Raw genomic sequence first — 16,717 nt, forward strand, 5'->3', positions numbered from 1 at the left:
TTCATATACCAAACTCTGGTAATGCCAGAAACTGAATAATACCTGCATTATGTTTCACTGTATAAGGAAAAGCGTAGTAAGATAATGATAAATGTTTTTGAACTTCTTGAATTTAACTAAATAAAGCCATTGTTTAGCTTTTAATTAAACACGGTTATCGATCCCTAAAATGTTATTTAGTAAATTTGATAGTCTCATGATTTTTCCTTCATTAAATTACTTTAATACAATTTATTCTACCCACGTATTGCTTAACACTTTTTGTTTATGTTTAAACAGCACAGCAAGATTATAAATAATTCCATTGTTTTCTTTTAGATGCTGTGTTTGGTTTGACTACTTAATAGTTATATTTGGATGATATCTATTAATGTCCTGAAGTGACCAGCCTTTGCAAATAAACGAGAGTCCAGACATATAACATGTTTAGCTAAGAGTGAACAAAGGCGAGATCGTAAAAACAACAGGTTGAATATCATGGTTCTTTGATATTTTATTTGGCACTAAATATATGATTACTTGAATATTAGTACAGTTTCATTTCTCTAACATTCATCTTCTTTTTCTAGCACAGCGCTATCAATCCCTTCCAAACTGGCCTTAAGATGCTACCTCCTATAGACTGAGTGAACTGTACTTTCAAGAAATTTTAATTCATTGTTGTTGACAACATTTTTTTGTTTTTTAGCTAGGAGCATGCATTGATACCGCTGTTGTCGCTCCCACCAATAACATAGAAACAATATTTACTGTCTAAGCATCTAAACAGAGATTACATTCTAAGCGCTTGAACCGAAATTCACTAGACTTTCACATTCAAATCTCTTCTGATTTTAAGATCTAATTCAATTTGCTGTTTAAAGAGAAGGGTAAAAAAACATATATATGGTCAATAAAACAAAAATCCAAATTAGTTCGGATGAAACTGCTAGAGTGAACATACCCTGCATGAATTGCATATGTAGACATTTTTTATTTCAGTGCACATTCTCATTCAAGTTTGGCCTGGAAGATTTACACTGATGTTAGTTGCAAAGTATAAAAACTTTTCATCTGTGTAATATGTCCAAAAGCTATATTTCTCCATCAGAAGAATACTAAAGGTCCAATCCGGATAGACTACTTATATGAGGTCATCACATTCTTTTCTTTGTGATTTGCTCCATTGTTATTCAAAAAACCAACCTTTGTGGGGTGGATCCTTCCTAAAGCTGTAAGAAATGGCTTTCCAGATCAGTAAAGCTACCTTACCAGTTTGTCCTGATCTGTAGGTTATGCTGCTAGTGACTTTTGAAAAGTTAACAGTAGTTCTGCAGATAATAACATAATTTCTGCAGAATACTTAGACAAAATGTTTCCAGTACTGCAGTCTGAGAAGAGGGCAAACCTTTAATCATTTAAAGATCCACTAGTTTGCAAGGCAGACATTCTGTGAGATTTGATATATATAGATACTGTTATTAGTCAATATAGAATTTTTATACGCACATACTTGAAATGTAATGAACTAGTGGGATGAGGCACAAGACTAATGAAAAAGCCATATTCCACGCTGCTAAAAGAGAAGCCCCTCTCCACCTCCATTCTCGTTTTTATTTTTCTGTTTTCTAATGCTATCTCCATTTATTTTATGTTTAAATGTCAAGATATTTTTTCTCTCTGACACTTGATAAAACCTTTACAAGAACTAATTGAATAAAAAGATCCTTTTTTGGGTGTTTGACAGTTTGAGTTCTGCTTGTATAGGATTATCTTACTGTGGAATATTAACCAGTGTTTGATAAGAGAAAAGAGAAAATGGTATTAGGATATGGCCTTCATTTGCTCAATAGGCAACGCAACTGGTCTTTGCAATTCATCTGCCTGTTGTAGCAGGGAAATACCATTAACATGAAAACAAGCTTGCAGATAAAATTGAAACACTTTACCCAACAAAAAGAGGAGTTTTCATCAAAAGTGACTGTTTCTGCTGAGCAAATAATCCTAGTTTCCTTTTCTTCCTATTCATAGATCTTTAGAACCATGGCAAAATTGATTATGACTTTTCAGGCATTTAATACACATTACAAAAAAAAGGTTAAGGAGTACCTCCTGACAAAAGAAGGGTAAACTGAAATTAAGGGGTAGTATTCCTACTTTTTCCTATGAAAAATTTTAGTACATGCATATTGTGGTACTGGGATCATCATCCTCAGCAGCACAAAGTTTTCTTTTCTTTTTCTTCTATTATTATAGATCTCATTTCAATCAGTAGAGCTTGAAAAACTGTTTTCTAAAAGGTGCTAACTTATCGTGAAATAGTTATTTTTATACTAGTAGTAACCAGTTTTAGACAGTACACTGGTTTATCATATGGGATGTTGAAGCAATATTTCTAGAGCTTCTGTAAAATAAAAAATCCCCTTAGAGTAATTCAAGTACTATGTGTGAAAAAATAAGTACATTCTGTGGAAACTTTTGACTTTTTGAACATATTTGATCACTCAAACATTAGATGTTCATGCAAACAATACCAACAGATAAAGGTGATATCTTTCTATTAGAAAAGAAAATCTTGAGACGAGACAAGACTATTGTCAAGAGATTTTTTCAAGTCCCACCCTTCTCTCAACCATTTTCAACCACACCCACAATCCTCTCACCTGTCATTCGTGTGAATGCTTTTGTCAGATACAGTTCCTGCGCTCTCAGCTGTTATAAATTTTTACATTTTCCTCACTTTAAGTTCCTAATAAAAGAAGACTTATTATCTTATTGAAGAATTTCATCCAGAAGGGTTATCAACAGAAGAAATGAGTACACGGGCAATCCTTGCACCAAGAAACAATGAAGTCAAATAAATTATTGCGAAAATTGTCAATCGGTTACACAGTAAATTGGTTAAATGCATATCAATAGACTATGCTGAAACAGTTGGTGGTGATCGTGCGGAAGATGAAAACATCAACTTACAGTATCCCGTAGAATATCTACAACTGTTAACACTGTCTGGTCTTCCACCGGCTGAATTACTGTTGAAAGAAGGATGTATCATAATGTTATTGCATAATTTATGTATGAGTGATGGGCTATGCAATAGGACAAGATTAGTTGTATTCAAAATTGGTCAAACAATTCTGACATGTAAAATTTTAACAGGTGACAAGAAAGGTAATGTAGTACATCTTCCACGGATAACATTAGACACCAAAGTAGATCTTGATATGCCATTCGTATTAAAACGTTTACAGTTTCCCATTAGAATAGCTTTTGCTATGACAATTAACAAATCACAGGGACAAACATTCGAAAAAGTCAGTTTATATGTTAGAGAGAAAGAAACGATATTCACTCACGAGCAGTTATATGTTGTGTTGTTACGATGTAACTCCAAATTCATAATCAAAATTGAGATTTTTGACTAAAAGTTAATGCCAAGTATTGTTTTTACTGAAGTTTTACAGTAAAAGTGTAAGTTTGAAAAGTATTTGCATGTTAATTTCAAAGCTGTATAACGCAACTTGAAACATAATTTTCTTTCAATTTATTGTGTTTTACTATTCTTAATTATGGTTAATTACTCGCTATAATGTAAAATAGTTTGGTCTATTGTGCGTATGTAACAATTTCCCATTGAAAATAACAATCTGTTTAAATTGTACATCCGCTTCCCCATACATGGTAGTTGGTAGCGCGCAGCACCCGCCTGGGGGTTGGTGAGCAAAGTGAGCAAGGGGGAAGAGCCCCCTAGTACTTGAAAAAATACACATTATTTAAATTAACAAAAATGAAGCTTTGTTGTGTGGAAGAAGTAATTACACCCCTACATTTATTACCAAATCTATAAAAATGGAGTCATGTGTTCCAGCTAAGGTGCCAATGATTAAATGCTCCTTAGGGAGTATGTAGGTTCAGCCTGTCTTATTTAAACACAGATACAGTGGTGTGAAAAACTATTTGCCCCCTTACTGATTTCTTATTCTTTTGCATGTTTGTCACACAAAATGTTTCTGATCATCAAACACATTTAACCATTAGTCAAATATAACACAAGTAAACACAAAATGCAGTTTTTAAATGATGGTTTTTATTATTTAGGGAGAAAAAAAATCCAAACCTACATGGCCCTGTGTGAAAAAGTAATTGCCCCCTTGTTAAAAAATAACCTAACTGTGGTGTATCACACCTGAGTTCAATTTCTGTAGCCACCCCCAGGCCTGATTACTGCCACACCTGTTTCAATCAAGAAATCACTTAAATAGGAAATGCCTGACACAGAGAAGTAGACCAAAAGCACCTCAAAAGCTAGACATCATGCCAAGATCCAAAGAAATTCAGGAACAAATGAGAACAGAAGTAATTGAGATCTATCAGTCTGGTAAAGGTTATAAAGCCATTTCTAAAGCTTTGGGACTCCAGCGAACCACAGTGAGAGCCATTATCCACAAATGGCAAAAACATGGAACAGTGGTGAACCTTCCCAGGAGTGGCCGGCCGACCAAAATTACCCCAAGAGCGCAGAGATGACTCATCCGAGAGGTCACAAAAGACCCCAGGACAACGTCTAAAGAACTGCAGGCCTCACTTGCCTCAATTAAGGTCAGTGTTCACGACTCCACCATAAGAAAGAGACTGGGCAAAAACGGCCTGCATGGCAGATTTCCAAGACGCAAACCACTGTTAAGCAAAAAGAACATTAGGGCTCGTCTCAATTTTGCTAAGAAACATCTCAATGATTGCCAAGACTTTTGGGAAAATACCTTGTGGACTGATGAGTCAAAAGTTGAACTTTTTGGAAGGCAAATGTCCCGTTACATCTGGCGTAAAAGGAACACAGCATTTCAGAAAAAGAACATCATACCAACAGTAAAATATGGTGGTGGTAGTGTGATGGTCTGGGGTTGTTTTGCTGCTTCAGGACCTGGAAGGCTTGCTGTGATAGATGGAACCATGAATTCTACTGTCTACCAAAAAATCCTGAAGGAGAATGTCCGGCCATCTGTTCGTCAACTCAAGCTGAAGCGATCTTGGGTGCTGCAACAGGACAATGACCCAAAACACACCAGCAAATCCACCTCTGAATGGCTGAAGAAAAACAAAATAAAGACTTTGGAGTGGCCTAGTCAAAGTCCTGACCTGAATCCAATTGAGATGCTATGGCATGACCTTAAAAAGGCGGTTCATGCTAGAAAACCCTCAAATAAAGCTGAATTACAACAATTTTGCAAAGATGAGTGGGCCAAAATTCCTCCAGAGCGCTGTAAAAGACTCATTGAAAGTTATCGCAAACGCTTGATTGCAGTTATTGCTGCTAAGGGTGGCCCAACCAGTTATTAGGTTCAGGGGGCAATTACTTTTTCACACAGGGCCATGTAGGTTTGGATTTTTTTTTCTCCCTAAATAATAAAAACCACCATTTACAAACTGCATTTTGTGTTTACTTGTGTTATATTTGACTAATGGTTAAATGTGTTTGATGATCAGAAACATTTTGTGTGACAAACATGCAAAAGAATAAGAAATCAGGAAGGGGGCAAATAGTTTTTCACACCACTGTATCTAGGGTCTGGTGTTCTTTGACATGTGTGGTGTCATGATGCCAAAATCAAAAGAGCCCTCAGAAAGAAGGCTGTGGATGCCTATAATTCTTATAAGGGATTCAAAAAGATCACCAAATTATTTGAAATCGACCATTCCACTGTATGTAAAATCATCTACACATGATGTAGATTTCAAAAAACTACTTCCAGCCCAGCAAATCCAGCCCAAAATGTGGCCATTTCATACTAAAATAAGTCTTCAAGCACCCCACAATTTCATTGTGGGATTTGCAGGTAACTCTTACAAAAGTTGCCATCAAAGTGTATGCATCTGCAATCAGAAATTGATTACACAAATTTGACCTGCATGTGAGGTGTGCCAGGAAAAAGCCTTTACTGTCCAAAAAGAACATTAGGACAAGGTTACAGTTTGTCATTGAACATATAGTCAAAGGCCAGAATAATAATAATAATAATAATACATTTTATTTATATAGCGCCTTTCCCATGCTCAAGGCACTTAAATGTGATCTGGACAGGTGAATCAAAGACACAGTTGTTTGGGCACAGAACCAGTAGACATGGTTGGTGTAAACCTAAGACAGCATTTCAGAAGGGGGACCTTATACCAACTGTGAAGCATAGTGATGGAAATGTTATGGTTTAGAGTGCTTTGCTGCATCAGGGCCTGGTCAGATTGCATTCATTGAGTAAAATGTGAATTGTCCTTCATATCAAAGTGTTCTTGAATAGAACATAAGGCCATCTGTCCAAAAGTTGAAGATGAACCAGAAATGTACCTTTCAACACAACAATGATCCAATGCAGATTAGCAAATCCACCAGGAATCACACAAAAGGAAGAAATGGAGGGTTATGAACAGGCCTATTCAAAAGCCCTTATTTGAGACTCTGTCCAAACGAATGTATTTGCATTTAAAAATAAATTAGTCTTTGTTTTCACCTTTCATCCACACTACCCCTGAAAACAAAAACTTTTAAAAGTGCTGCTAAGCTGTATGCTTTTAAATATGTTTGTAAAGTTTGAGTACTGCATACATGTACATGCAGTTACCATTGTAGTGGAAAATTGAGAGCTTCGTTACAATCAGATTGTAAACAATTCACTTGACAGCCTTTAATCAATGTGTATTACTTAAACTTAATCTGTTTAGTAAGGAGGAGCACATACGCAACAAAATTAATAACAAGATGCTTAACAAAGTGGATCGGTGTAGTATGCAACCATCTTCACAATATTACAGGACAGACAGTAACAAGAAAGTACAATGTGGTAAGGCAATAATTTACATGCATGCATGCATATATTATTTATTTATTTATTTCCTCTATCGAATTACTTTTGCAAATGTCTGGTACAAAATGCCCTTTGATTGTTGTGGACTGCTTATAATCAATCATCAAACCCACTCCATGTTATTTTGGCATTATTCTAGATTTGAAAAGACATCATTGATTTCCTTTCAGGCCCCTGTTGGACCCATCTTCATCTTCTCAATTCTAATCTGAGTTTACTCTGGTAGGAGATGACCAGTTAAATCCCACCCAGGGTTCATTTTGTGGAAATCACTGGACTTCCTGCTATAGTTAGGGGTGATTCTATAAAGTATTAGAGCCAATAGTTACCAAAGCAACTTTCTGTGAACCCTATTTTCTGAACTTCTCCTGCCAATATAGTGCAGCATCACATTCGATGCCTTCAGGTACATTGTACTGTTGCACTTTGTTGTGCCTAAATACCTTGAGTGGCGCCAATGTGTCTTCTTGTTCACATTGCTCCCAAAATGCCCACAATTTAGTTACTGACTATAAAATATGGGTCAGCGGCCCCTCAGGGTCCCCTTTTAACACTTGTTCATTAAAATCAGTTGTTGGGACGGATTATTCTTCATATTCTGCGTACCTTGAAATAGGACTGAAGTTTAAGAAATATTTACATCCAAACAGAGCATTTACAATACAGTGTTTATCTGCAAGGTTAAATCAGAAAAGAATGGAAAACTCACGTCCAGATCTTATGCTCATTCTTAACTGATAATTTGTATGTTTACCCCCAAATTAGAAACTGGCTTTAACAAAATACCATAAAGAAAAACTGGATACTAAACAAACATATTGCTTATTATGCATCTATCTATTTCTTCTTGATTTAAAATGCAGAGATCATTGATTTGCCCAGAAGGTTGCCAGCTGCAGGAAGACGTAAAGTTTTGCTGCTTAGTAACCATTTGATGCACACAACATAAGTGAATAATAAATGCATAATGGGTTATGAATAATTAAGGGAAACATAACTTGCTGCATTTATTGTACTGCCAAGAGGATGATAAGCATTTTGGGAAAAGAAGATCTGTAGTATAAAAAACAACCTGATAGCAGTCTGCACTTTAAATTGTTGTATAATTATTTATAGGTGGCTGTGGCATAATATTATTTGACCTATGGGCAAAACTTTATGTTGCTCTATGCATATCATTGAGGAATAATAATAATAATAATAATATTTTGCCTCAAAGTTCTGCTTTGTAAAACAGCTTATTTTACATTTCACAAACTTTCAGAAGTACAGTTGACAGGCTAGTGGTTAAGGAAATCGGTTTAAAACAAAGTCAAGTTTGATCCCATGGCACAGATTTACCTCTGTCAAATCAGGGGTTCAAACGGAGTCATATAGCAGTTCAGTGCTTCAATTTAATAGGATTTTTAAAGTGAACAAATATTTTTTGCCAACAAATGTATTTTTTTTTTCTCCAATTACAAAGATGCAGGGACCCGAAATATGTCCAGGCATCATCAGCCCAGCAGTCTATCCCTGGATACACACACATAGAAGTCACACTACATTACAGTCAACATCTTACATATGTAGGTGAAAGCCTATGTTGATGGAAGGGGTAGCATAAAACTACACATACTGATCAGCCAGGGGTTTGAACCCAAATCTCTAAAGTTGTGAAGCAGCTACATTAATAAGCATAGACGCATTCCACCCTCTACATTGTCAATGCACTATTTACAAATGTCATAGGTCTTAATGCTTATATAAAACATTAAAAACTTCAGTTTATCAGTTCCTGCCTTGAACCCAGTGCTTCCAGCATAGGCTATAAGCCCTTTATGTCCTTGGGCTGGATTAACCAGGTTTGGAATGAATGAATGAACTTCAGTTGATGTCATTAATGCATAATCAAGTAATAAATAGCTGTTGGTATTATTTTCTCATGCACAAATCAGGTGTGAGTACGGATGAGGCACAATGGGCAGCATGTACATTAAATTGGAGCAATTTAAAATGCACTCATCCGTTGAAATTTTTTGTTCTGTTTTTTATTTATCTTTCATAGATATGCAGAAACGGTAGACAGATTTTTTTTAAATCCAACAGGCTGAAGTGTTTCACTATAGACGTTTCAAAATTTTATGGTGCACAAGTCCTCTAGTATTTTTCAAGGAGAGCTTGCTGCACGCTTGTCTTTGCAAACCTAAGGGCACTAAAATACTGTTCATTACGTATGCTAATTATAATGTTGCCTGTGTCAAATGTTATATTGTAAAAGTGACAACAGAAGCACTTTACAGCTGATATTACTTTATTTACTTGCCTTTGTATTGATACATCTTGGAAAGCCTGGACAATGTTGTCATATGGCATGTGTGCCATATGGTGGTTATGTTTGCAAAATTGTTTTAAATATGCAGTTTACAAGAACATTTACTATGTAAAAAAATCAATGAAATAAAAAATTTTGGAATAAACAATACTGGAGAATACAATATAAATATACTAGCTTAAGGAAATGGATTTGAGGCTGAGACAATGAGCTCCAGTTGCTTTTGGTTATTATTCTGGCAATGCAGTAGTTTGTCTGCCTCATATGATAGAGCAAATATTTTGTGGTTGATTATTGTCTACTTTTCAAGTGATGGTATACCAATGATATACTATATTTCATTTTTTCCATCCTATCAAAAAATCAAATCAGTCAGACATCCCTTGACCAAATAATTGATTTGCCTGAGTAAATACTTGGTGGCCTTCCATTTAGAGCTGCAAGTGCAAACTAATAATATTGTTTCAAGCATTTAATTAGTATATGTATACGGTTATAATCAAAATGTAAACTACAATTTTTCCTTCATGCTGTTTTCATCAGCACTTAAACACAGATGGCCAGAATTATAGCTCTCTCGCTTGATCATTTAGCACACTAGGCTAACATTCTGGAATAGATAGGATTCTGAAAACATTGCCAGCAGACAATATTAAAAAGAGAAATGTTATGGCTGCTCATCCTGTTTGCACCTTACATGAATAGTAACAGTGGCATTATTTTCCTTCATACAAACTACAAGAAGAGGTCATGAATGTGTTTCAGTCTAACCTCACACTGTTCCAGTGTGGTGCTGAGGTGTCACCCGTTGCATGCCTGCTGTCTTATTACATTCTAATTAAAAAAGGAAACTAACATGGAGCTTGCATTGTACAGGTGCTGGTCATAAAATTAGAATATCATGACAAAGTTGATTTATTTCAGTAATTCCATTCAAAAAGTGAAACTTGTATATTAGATTAATTCATTACACACAGACTGATGTATTTCAAATGTTTATTTCTTTTAATGTTGATGATTATAACTGACAACTAATGAAAGTCCCAAATTCAGTATCTCGGAAAATTAGAATATCAATTAAGACCAAGGCAAAAAAAGGATTTTTAGAAATGTTGGCCAACTGAAAGGTATGAACATGAAAAGTATGAGCATGTACAGCACTCAATATTTAGTTGGAGCTCCTTTGGCCTGGATTACTGCAGCAATGCGTCGTGGCAAGGAGTCGATCAGTCTGTGGCACTGCTCAGGTGTTATGAGAGCCCATGTTGCTCTGATAGTGGCCTTCAGCTCTTCTGAATTGTTGGGTCTGGCATATTGCATCTTCCTCTTCACAATACCCCATAGATTTTCTATGGGGTTAAGGTCAGGCGAGTTTGCTGGCCAATCAAGAACAGGGATACCATGGTCCTTAAACCAGGTACTGGTAGCTTTGGCACTGTGTGCAGGTGCCAGGTCCTGTTGGAAAATGAAATCTGCATCTCCATAAAGTTCGTCAGCAGCAAGAAGCATGAAGTGCTCTAAAACTTCCTGGTAGACGGCTGCGTTGACCTTGGACCTCAGAAAACACAATGGACTAACACCAGCAGATGACATGGCACCCCAAACCATCACTGGCTGTGGAAACTTCACACTGGACCTCAAGCAACGTGGATTCTTTGCATCTCCTCTCTTCCTGCAGAGTCTGGGACCTTGATTTCCAAAGGAAATGCAAAATTTACTTTCATCAGAGAACATAACTTTGGACCACTCAGCAGCAGTCCAAAGGCGCGACGCTTCTGACGCTGTCTCTTGTTCAAGAGTGGCTTGACACAAGGAATGCGACAGCTGAAACCCATGTCTTGCATACATCTGTGCGTGGTGGTTCTTGAAGCACTGACTCCAGCTGCAGTCCACTCTTTGTGAATCTCCCCCACATTTTTGAATGGGTTTTGTTTCACAATCCTCTCCAGGGTGCGGTTATCCCTATTGCTTGTACACTTTTTTCTACCACATCTTGTCCTTTCCTTCGCCTCTCTATTAATGTGCTTGGACACAGAGCTCTGTGAACAGCCAGCCTCTTTAGCAATGACCTTTTGTGTCTTGCCCTCCTTGTGCAAGGTGTCAATGGTCATCTTTGACAACTGTCAAGTCAGCAGTCTTCCCCATGATTGTGTAGCCTACAGAACTAGACTGAGAGACCATTTAAAGGCTTTTGCAGGTGTTTTGAGTTAATTAGCTGATCAGAGTGTGGCACCAGGTGTCTTCAATATTGAACCTTTTCACAATATTCTAAGTTTTCGAGATACTGAATTTGGGACTTTCATTAGTTGTCAGTTATAATCATCAACATTAAAAGAAATAAACATTTGATTAAACATCAGTCTGTGTGTAATGAATGAATCTAATATACAAGTTTCACTTTTTGAATGGAATTACTGAAATAAATCAACTTTGTCATGATATTCTAATTTTATGACCAGCACCTGTACTCTTTTCAAATATTGTGGTGCAGGGAGCTTTAAATGTCCAAGTGAAAATGATTGAAACAATATCAAAACATGATTCTCCTTAAATATTACCTTTCATTTCATGTAGACACTTAAACTGTCATATTTTTAATAGGCCTCAGAGCTGCATCATTTTAGTGTTTTATGAAGTGGGACTGGTGTATAATACTTGGAATCAGACAAGCTTTGGATGAGGGTGAAGTGGCATACGAATACTATAGAGCCACACAGCACTGAACAAGATAATTAAGTAACATAATTTCCTTGGAAAACATTTACAGTACAGTCAGTACACCCTGACAGAGCTTTCCACGCTCTCTAAATGCAGCTCTAGAAAAAGCAATGTTGAAGCTAAGAAAAAAACACGCTCATATCAAGACCTTTTAGGGCATTGCCATAATTTATTGGAGCATATGTGTTCTCCATTTTTGCTTATTTTTTCTTAATTATTATAGTTTTTTTAATTGTTGTACCTTTTATTGTTATATTGTGACATCATGTTGGTGCCATTTTGTTTTGTTTTCCGTACTGTTATTGCTATTATAGTTTTTTACTTTAATGGTAGAACTCATGTTGTTGTTTGTCCCCTTTTGGTCACATGACAAACAATGCCATGACAGGTGATATCCTCATACCATGACTGTAAAAAGTAGCTCTTGCATCCAAAGTTTTGGTTTAATTTTGAAAAACAATGGAAATTTCTCACAAATTAGGTTAACTTAGGGAAAGCATAACAGGCAGGCAAGCATTTTGACGCTTTTACCAAGTCATTTTTATGATGGTATTTTGTTATTTAAGCCTTGGACAGTTACTGGAATATCTTTGGATTCTCCTAGCGAGTATTCTCATTTCTCAGTCATAACAAGCTCATAGTTTCGTCATTGGGCATACAGCTTTCCACAGGAATGATAATAAAGTTTCAAAACATAATTTTAAAAAGATGACTGAGTTAAAGAGAGAATTTCATTTTTAAATTGTTTCTTTCTTTTCCAGTGACAGTGTATTGCAGCAATGTTTTTCAGATTTTTTAGTGTTATGATTTGTGTTCATTTTAAATTATGTACTCATCTGCTTGAGCTTTAGTAAGTACTTTCTATATCTGGATATAGGTTTTTGCAGTGAGAGAATCCAAATTTGGCATCAAGTTTTTGATTAAATGTCAATTTCTAAAGCTATATAAATTTTACACCTTTTTCCAACACCATCTTTGTTTTATCCAGGACATAGTATTAGTTGCTATGACATTTCTATGCAACACCTTTCAGAGCTGCACAGTGCTGACGTCATTCCTGCTTCGGGATAAAAGGTAGGAACCACACACTGCCTGGACATCCAATCAAAAGAAACCCCGGCATGTTGTTGATATTGGTTTTTATTAGTATTACAGAGGCTTTTTCTAGCTTCGACTTTAATTTTTGTTTTTAGTTTACCAAAAGACCACATGAAAATCTTTAGATTGCAGATGTATTGAAATCACAGCATACTCTATATTTTCTATTACTTTTCCTTGCTGATTTGAATAATTAACCCTATGTGTCATATGTTAAAGGAATATCTTGTTTGTACAGTACATGTTAAGCTTTTCATTCAGAACAGTGAAAAATAAAAATAGGTAATTTAAGTTTAGCAGAAACTATTGTTTTAATTTTTTGTAAGTTGAAAGGTAAAGAAAATGACAAATAGTTGTATGAGTCATAAAACTAATACTAATGATGTTGTTTATTAGATACTAGCCGTCCCCCGTGCTCCGCCCGCGTAGTAGTGAAACAGGATGGTGAGGAGGGCCCTGCCTGGCTCCCTACTCCTGACGTCACGCTTCCCCCTCCCCTCAGCCAACAGCCTCTGTCTCGGATTACCACATATATATCGCTCCTGCAAGCGAACTGTAATTATTAGCGCAATAAGAGAAGTCGCAAAATCAGGTGTAATGTTCAAGCAAATTATAGAAAAAAAAAAACAATTTAAATCCATTAAGCAGTTCTCTTCTTTGCTAGCTAAGTGGATGTAAGATACGCCCCAAGGCTGGTGAGTGAGTGAGGAGGACCCCACCTCCTCCCCTCGGCCTGCTGCGTGTCTCTCGGATTCACACAAATAAATTGGTACCACAAGGAAACTATGATACTTAGCGCAATGAGAGAAGTCACAAAATCAACTGGAATATTCAAGCAAATTATAGAAAAAAACCTGATCTAAATCCGTTAAGTAGTTCTCTCATGAAAGCAGATGGGATGGGATATAGAGCTCCGGTGCAATTTTCTTATTTGTATACATTTTAAAATAATATGAAAAATGGGATTTGAAAAATAATTATTATATATTGGATTAAAGGAAATAAGAATTTGAAAACGTATACCTTGCATTCAAAGTTACAGAAGCTTGATGCAGAATACAGAATTAAAACTGTTGTTATTGATACAACTGGCCACATTGGCTCAGCTGCATGTGGTAGTTGGTCACTTCTTAATTCTGATATTAACAAGTTTATGTTACTATCACATTATCATATTCTCCTTATTAAATGTCACAACCATTTGCATACTTCATATATACAAATTGATGCCAAAATAGTAATCCATCACCATGTGCTTCTTAATTAGTCTTTATATTATTCACATATTGGCAATTTTGTGATCAAAATATCATTTTAACTGATAATGTTAAGTGTCTTTAGCAGCTGAAATGATACTGTATACACAGTGAATCAATACACTGTAGTATTTGTTTTGCATTGCAGTTCCTCCTGTGAAAGGCAAAATGTCTGCCCTGAGAACCAGAGGCATGCCATTGATTAATGTCTGAAACACAGTTAAGTCAATTCAAGTTCAGATTTATTGTTTTGTACATTATACAATGAAACTCACTCCTCTATATCTCCTATAAACAGTAACAATAATAAATACAAAGATATACACACAAAAAGTATATGTAGCATGCAACATCTGTAAAGTATAATGGATACAATTAAATGCACTATATATTTCCAAGTATTTGTATATATATATATATATATATATATATATATATATATATATATATATATATATATATATATATATATATATATTGGGCAAACCCTGTATATTGTGTAACAAAGTAATAAACATGTTTAATGTGAAGAACATCTTTACAGCTGCGACGCTTAACATTAGACTGAAGAAAGATAGTGGTGGTGCTGGTTATGAAGCCAATGAGGAGGAAGAGGAGGGTCCAAGACGCCCAGAACTGGAAGTAATGTCAATTGCCCTTGATTTGTTAGTTTCCATATCTGCAGGGGGAAGTTGAGGAGAAGTATTATAAGTTCCTGCCAACCCATGGTTCAGGGTGGAATTACAAGGCGAAAAGCCATGAAATGTTACATTCTTTGTTGGTATTATATCCAGAGATCTTAAGATTAATGAATTGGCTGGTTTGAATGTCAATGGTTCTGCACCATTTGCCAGAAAGAAGTGAGAAGAATGACTGTACAGTATGGATGAGGACTTTTAATTATCCCATTTCTGTTCTAAGGCAGCAAGTGTTGTATATTTTTGTCTTCTACAGAATGTAGCTCAATGCCAGTAATTTTCTATGCAATCTTCACTACCCTCTGCCTTGCTTTTATGGTCCTGAGCTAAGCAGGTGCCATATCAGGATGTGATGCAGATAGTAAGAATGGACAACACTGTACTATAAAAATTAATGAGAACAAAAGAAGAAATTTGAGCTTTCCTCAAATGTCTAAGGAAATAGATGCATTGGTGAATCTTCTTGACAGGAGCTGAAATGTGCTGTGCCCACTTCAGTTCATTGGGTCACTTCAAAAAATTTTAATCTGCTCACTTTCTCAACAGCATCCCCTCTTAAGTAGATGGGTCAGCCTTCTGATTTTTTTTAAGTATACAATCAGCTTATTGGTTTTGCTGACAGGGTGTGATTGTTGTCCTCACATCATTAAATCACTGATCTCCCTTGAGTGTAACATCATGGGGTCCTATCTTTTGTGGATCCACCCACAGAACATAAGGAACACATATAAACTTAAAGACACAGTACATACTGAATAATAAACAGATATTACATTAATAACATAAAAACATGAAAAACAATAATATTTTAATAACAGTAAAATGGAAAAAGAGCCAGGGAACAGACTGTGGCTGAAACATAACACCAGGATAGTATGTAGAGTAATATGGCGTCCTCTGTGGATCAGATTTAACAATAGGCAGATTGAAGGTGACTATATGGAAAACTCTGTTTAATATGTCCCAGCAGTAGTCTCTCAAAACACTTCATTATGGCAGGAGTGCCACCACTCTGTAGTCATTCAGACAGTCCACTTTTGTTTTCTTAGACACAGGAGAAATTGTTGTCTTTTTAAAGATGTCACTTAATGCTCCAGATAACTGATCAGTACAGATTTTTAAAGCACATGTCCTGAATGTCCTTCTGGAGTGGATGTCTTATGGACGGTGACTCATGTAGAAGTGTTCCCTATGTTCCGTAAAGAAATATAGAAGGGGTAAATCATGTGGTTCTGCAGGCAATCAAATCAAAGGGTAAATCCTTGTGTCGAAGATATTAAGTTTATCAGTGAGTGAAAAAGTACTTTACTTTGTATCCACAAGCACTTTAGTCTCGGACAGAGCTTGTGTGTATTATTACAGCTGTTGCAGCTTATCACCAGCTTACTCCCATACTGACATATAGTCACTTTGATTGCTGATCTGACTTTGGAATAGTATTGTAGCAAAAGCAACTTGTACAACTTGAGAGAAAGGTTTCTTTGGAGCTCTGTTTGTCTTTTAATCTAATTATTTTTAAGCCCCATTTTTAATTGCACCTTACTTGTTACCTGAATTATAATTCAAACATGAAAACCATCCATATATTCATTGGCAAAGCCTGATTAATCTAGGCTTTTCCAATTTAGGGTTGCGAGGAGGTGGAGCCTAACTGAACATCTTCAGCGAAACAGCAGGAACCAACCAGCCTCTCGCAGACCACATTCCCACATAGCCAGCACAGCAGGGAATTGAAAATGAGTCTAATTTAGCCAATGGAGTGTTGAAATACTTTTTATTGGTTCAAGTCAGAACTCG

The 16,717-nt window shown here is 36.0% G+C and overlaps 1 protein-coding gene across 1 annotated transcript in view; it reads left to right on the top strand.

Annotated features, from left to right (window-relative positions):
- The window catches only part of clybl (citrate lyase beta like), a 352,991-nt gene that overhangs the window by 245,449 nt on the left and 90,825 nt on the right, over positions 1-16,717 (top strand). The window lies entirely within an intron of this gene.

Source organism: Erpetoichthys calabaricus, chromosome 4, assembly GCF_900747795.2.
Source record: "Erpetoichthys calabaricus chromosome 4, fErpCal1.3, whole genome shotgun sequence".
Classification (NCBI taxonomy): domain Eukaryota; kingdom Metazoa; phylum Chordata; class Cladistia; order Polypteriformes; family Polypteridae; genus Erpetoichthys; species Erpetoichthys calabaricus.